This window comes from Tyto alba, unplaced genomic scaffold (genome assembly GCF_018691265.1).
Source record: "Tyto alba isolate M040663 unplaced genomic scaffold, T.alba_DEE_v4.0 Super-Scaffold_14, whole genome shotgun sequence".
NCBI classification, from domain to species: domain Eukaryota; kingdom Metazoa; phylum Chordata; class Aves; order Strigiformes; family Tytonidae; genus Tyto; species Tyto alba.
Window position 1 is genome coordinate 58,150,948 of NW_024881276.1, and position 6,000 is coordinate 58,156,947.

Sequence of the window (6,000 nt, forward strand, 5' to 3'; positions counted from 1 at the left end):
CTTGAAAGTCCATCTGTGAATTTTGAACTTCTGGACTAAAAATCACTAAGATTTATTTATAGAAAGAGAACATACTTCTTTCAAATTGGAACTTCAAACCCTTTGACCACAGAAAAGCAGAATATCATCCTTCTGAAAAAGAAAAGCAATTCTGCAGACTGAAGTAATATGTACGTGCAAATGTATACTTGCTGAAGCTTTATTTTTAGGAAATGGCAATAAAAGGAAGCAGAGGGCCTGGAAAATGCTGAAAACTAAACTAGGATTTTACTAGTGACAATAACCAGTGCATTAATTTCAAGCAGGTAGCCAAACTAAAAGTAGACATTGCTGATCCACTGCTAAGGACTGCACTCTCAATTCTGAAACAGTGTGAGAAGCACCTTTGCACACCTCTGAGCCACTATCTCCACACACACAACTCTGCTCACTCCCCATATTCCTGTCTTGCAGTATCTTCTGCTAGTTCAGTCCTGTGATCTCTCTATACAGCTCTAAATATCATTCCCATCTGCTATAGTTGAGCCAGTCCAACGACGAAGTCAGTGCAAACATTCGTTCTGAGAAAAACACAAATTGGCCTTGACAGATTTCATACACCCTTTCATCCACCTTTCATAAGTGTTCCAGACGTAAAGTGGATTTGTTGCACTCTGATGAGACAAGTGCCCCAAATCCTCAGCTATTGTAAAAACATTTGCTAATCTGGAAGCCTTCTAGCAGGAGAAACAATACAGCATGATTTGCAGCTAATTATGGAATGACAGTCAGTATAATAACTGGCATGCCAGTCTGACGAGCAATTCTTGCAATGAGACACTGATGTTTTTAAAGTCCCACCCTAGAAGGAAAACACAATTCAGAAGAATTTAAGGTAATCTGAAACAAGATCAGGCCTGAAATGCTCATAAGGAAAATTCTGGGCAACCACTTCCCTTAAGCAACAGTTTCTACTCTTTCTCTCTCTTGTTTCTCCCTTAGAAGGACATATTTGCTCTACCAAATACAATTTTTAGGTATTCAGTGAAGACAGCTGAAAACATGACACGGATAGCCTTACTCTACTAACACCTATACAGCTTTTAATTTTGCTCACATATGGATTCCTAAATTCAAGAGAAGGAATTACTAAAACAGAACTATAAAAAGGAAGCAACTACTACAGGTGGGACATGGTTTGTTCTCAGCTGGTCACAAACTTCTGCCTACTTACTCTTACTTCCAGCTGCACTCTCCATCCTGGCTGCTGGGGATCTCCTGCCCCTCCCGTGTGAGCCGCAGCTCCGACGTGCAGGCAATCTGTGCTCCCTGCTCAGGACCTCCTCTGTCTCCTTGCACCGACAAAAAACGTGGGCAGGGTATAGAAAACACCTGGAGAACCCAGCTAGCTCTCACTCCCCACCCAGGGAGTTCTGCAGGACTGGAGAAAGGAGAACTCCGGAGGGAAATTAATCTCGCCACGACACTCTCACCTCCTGAGAAGTGCAAACTGGAGAACTCTTCCACTCTGAGGGAGGCAGGAGAAAAGCAAGCAAGGCATACTTGTGCCCTTTCTTTCCCTTCATCAAGAGGAGCACCCACTAGCTTCATCCACCCACCTCCTCCTGACCAGGCCGGGGCCCAAAACAGGAGGGACCGCAGCGATGCCGCTTTGCTGGCAAAGTCAGGCTCAGACCTACCGGGCTGGGGTACAGACATCACCTTCCATCTCCTCGGCTCCCCACTCTGTCAGGGGATCTGTGAGGTCTCTTCCCCCTGCTCTCACAACATGGCCACTGCCGGGGGTGGGATCCGCTCCAGCACTTCACCCCAAACACCTGCAGCCGCTCCACTACCCTGTCCCTGGGCTGCCGGGGGGGAAAAGCAGGGAGCCAGGTGATGTAGATGAGGCAGGGCCGCCTGGTACCAGTGTTGCAGTTACCTTAATAAAATAGCTTGACTCCTAGAATATTATTTTGATTTTAGTTTAAAATATGACTTTGATTTAAAATGAAGCTATAGCACCTATGAGAATATAAAGCACACTAAGGCCCTTAGGATTAGGTAGCTAGTATGCCGTGTGCCTTGAACACTATAAGAATTGTTATGGACTCTGAATCAAACCAGTGGGTACTGGTTATGGATCTTGATTTGAAACAATAGGTACCAGAAGAAACTGGTTTTGGTTGGGAAGATCGGCCAAAGAAGAAATGAGCATTGGCCAAAGATGAAATGAGCGTGCGCAGGGATGCAGTTCAACCAGCGCACACAGTGAGGAAGACTATCGACGACCACCAGAGGACCCCTGTCCAACATAACCACGCATGTGTTAGAGACATTTGCATATGGTAATGATTTCCTGGAAATAACATGAATATGCTAATCATTACCCTCCCCCCATTCTATTCAAATCAATCAGTAAAGATGACCAATGATTTCTGTAGAATAGGAATAGAGGTAAGGTGAGGTAACTGAAAGCCAATCATTATTAAGGTCAAACTAAACTTTATGAATTTTGTTGATCTTACGTAACCATGACTCTGCTGAAAAAGTGTATAAATATGTTGTGCTTTGTACCTGTCGGAGAACACGTCTGTGGTGGAGCTATCCCCCGTGTTCCCCAGCGCTGGAATAAAGAGGTGCCTGCTTATCTGCTGGGTGTAGATAAGTCCTATTCGCGGTTGTGACCGCTAACACCAGTACCTACCCTCCGCAGGCTCCGGCAGGGACGCTGCACTCCCGGGAAATCGTGCTGGACTGCTTTGCTGAGTCAGCTCCCCGATTCCCTCCTCCAGAACCTCCTCTGCTCCGGCCTCGCCAGGAGAGCGGCACAAGCTCCCTCCCACGCCCCGGGCTCCTGCCCTCACGCCTCCCCTTCCCCCCAGGCCGGGCTTACAGCAAAGGCCACCTCAGGGCCGGGGCCGGGCCCCAGCCAGGCCGGGGCGGGCAGCGGCACAGGGGAAGACGAAGAGGAGGAGAGATGAGGGAAAAATGAGACAACGGGGGATGGGGTGATGACTTCTGACTCTCTTCCGCTGTTGGAAGATCAGTTCCCCCTAGATTCTTCCTCCCCCCCTTTCTGGGAAATCCATGGATGGTACACAGCCTACAGGAACACCACTGGGACAGCCGAGCCAAGGAAACTGTACTATTGGTTGTCAGTGATGGTAAGACAAGTAGTATTGGACAAGGACTTGCTGTTTTTAGGAACTTGTATGGAGAACAGGTGTTTCCATTTCCTCGTCACCTTTTTTTTTTTTTTTTTTTCCCACTAGCAGATCTGGTGCTAGATTATGGGCTAACTCATACAGCCCCCTCCTCGCTCCGGTTGCCTCCCAGATGGGTTCAGGGCACTGAATACAGCAGCTGCTCTCTGCACAAGCAGTTCTTATTCATTCACCTGAATCTCTGAGCAGAGATATGACTGGGCCAAGGCAAAGAGCCAAGCTTGCCACTTCTGCTGCATCCAGGAAGGAGGAAGAGACATTATTTTCTGCTGTTAGGGAGGGCTAGGATCAGTAACTACTGCCCTCCCCCATCCCAGGGTCATTATCGGCAGCAATAGCAAGCCTGGCCACGGTGAAAGCAAAGTACTTAGAGAGACTCAGGTCTTTCTGCTATTCATCAGCCTGCCACTATGGACAAGAGCCAACTTTGTTCACTTACAAAACCGCACTGGATTCAGCTTTCATTTAACAGTCTCACAGCTTTACCGAACCTCCCATGTAACTCTAGCTGTGTACAAAGCCCCCAAGACCCACCAGCAAACAATTATTAAATACCCTAATTACAGTTCTAATTAGCCTCCTTTAGCAATAAGCGTATGAATAAAACACTTCCACATATAAGCCAATCACAGGCGTCCTTTCCCCTTACTGTTCCTCAACTTATAATCAAGCTAACAATTTTTACTATTTACACAGCCGATGCAACAGTATAAGATTTTAGTAGATACAGTTCCTACTGATACTTGCATTCTTACATAATTAATTCTGTGTACTTATAGTCCCACACTGTAATCCACATATGCCTATATCTGCAGCACTCATGGATTTTATAGTTCTTGTGTGTTTTAGGGACTAGCACACAAGTTTCTGTTCCTTCAGGTATCTTTGCAGGTACGTTAATACATGTATTACAGTAATTGTTGTCTACACCTTTTTTTATGTATTTTCCCAGTTTTTGTTAACATTTTCTTCATTCTTATAACTGCATTAGCATTTTATCTTGTTCGCATAAGAAAAGTCTGTATTAGCTGTAACACAGAAACTGATCTCTGCAATTTTATTAATTATTTGAGTCATTCTAAGAACATCAGAAGCTGCACAGTACCACATAAACACAGTGACATATCTTTCTACAGTAAACTCTCCAGGGCAAAAACTCTATTTTTAAATGTTTTACTGTAATATTACACTCTGCTGTCACAAACTCATAGATGCACCCACAGATAGAAACATACATGTTTTCACATCAACTGTTTCCAAAGATCTATGCACACAGCTTCTAAATACAGCAGCAAGTGTGCACAGACAGCACCTCCCACTGCCTACTTGGACTCATCATTTTATATCAAAGGTTGACAGAATCAGGGTGGGATTCCTTTGAGTGTGGACAGACCCTCTTTCATGCCCCTCCATATCTTCAGTTTGTCTAATTACCTATGCAGAAATCTGCTCTCCACACCTCCTCCTCCTCCTCCCTCTCTCTCTCTCCCTCTCTCTCTCTTTCTCTCTCTCCCCAACTGCTTCTCTACACAATGCAGTATAGCACAATGATTTTTAAAAAGCATACAGCCACTTTCCCTGCTGAGGAGGAAACTGCCCCAATGCACATCCATTACATAATGCCACACAAGCAGCAGAGAAGGTCTGGATCAGCCCTGCCCCAGCTATCTTTGCAACCATTCCTCCTAGATGCAAAATATATTTTCATTGGCATTGCAGATAAAACAAGAATAAGAGGAGCTAAGCCATTCATCCCCTACCTGAGCAAGGATCTTTCATCCCCCGCTGGTGAGCAGATAGAGACAGGGAACCCAGCTGCTCTCCCTTCCTTGCACTATCAATTATTCACGTAGGTTGCAGTGTCCTCCCTCTTCCTCCCTCCCTTTCACTTCTGCTGCCCCCACGGGCTGCTGAATGGAGAGTGAGCAGGTCGGTGCTGTCATACTTGAAACTAGAGATCATTGTCGATTGAACAGCCAGCCTGTGGAACAGCTGTGCTCTCAAGCAAAGAAGATTGGTCCTAAGGGAAGGGACCAGACCGGCAGCTCCATAGGTGGAGCACAGGCAGCTCTGTCCACCCAGATCCTGTTCCCTGCACTTCTAATCCCAGACCTGCAAGGATGACCTTCGAAAATAAGAGTTGCTTTTTTGTTGTTGGTTTGGGGTTTTTTTGTTTTTGTTTTTTTTTGTTTTGGTTTGGTTTGGTTTGGTTTGGTTTTGGTTTTTTGTTGTTTTTTTTTTTTTTTTTTCCCCACAGAGAAGCACATTGTTCTACTCCTCTCAAGTTTAATGACAGTCATTTGGCGACAGTGAATTGGGTCATGTGGATTCATGTGTATAGATGAGAGTAGGAATGGCAGGTAGCAGACTGGAAAACACTGAAAATTTCTTCAGTACTGATTTAGACCCATAGCTAAAGCACTGAAAGAGGATAATCTGAGGGGACAGGATGGCATGGTATTTTCTGCAAATGCTTTTGGTAATCATGAGTCATGAGACTGACCTGTGGATTGCAGTGATTGTTCACTCACATTTTTTGTAGATAATTAAAGAATTTCCTATATGGTACCAGTCTTTGGCAATGGTAAAATGAGTTCTGGCAGACCTAGGTGAAGGCATTTAAAGCATTTTGTCTTTATAGAGGACTACTACCAACAAGTGGGTGAGTGCTTTGGTCTGTCTCAAAGCAAAATTAGGTTTAATTCCCAGGACAAATTAATCACTCCATTTGACACTGGATTAACTCTGTCTGACTCATTCTGGTACCATCAGTCTGCTGGGAGGACTTTCTACT

General features: G+C 45.0%; 1 protein-coding gene across 10 annotated transcripts in view; it reads right to left on the reverse strand.

Moving 5' to 3' along the window:
* Positions 1-5,143, reverse strand: part of LOC104368928 (rap1 GTPase-activating protein 1) — a 66,143-nt gene extending 61,000 nt beyond the window's left edge. For 7 of the 10 annotated variants that reach the window (XM_042788407.1, XM_042788404.1, XM_042788410.1 and 4 more), the window contains exon 1: positions 4,967-5,142. The gene's annotated coding sequence lies outside the window, so the exon portion shown is untranslated. Of the gene's footprint in view, positions 1-4,966 lie in introns of all 10 variants that reach the window. The other 3 variants (XM_042788405.1, XM_042788411.1, XM_042788406.1) reach the window with 2 other exon arrangements.
* Between the last annotated feature and the right edge of the window lie 857 nt (positions 5,144-6,000).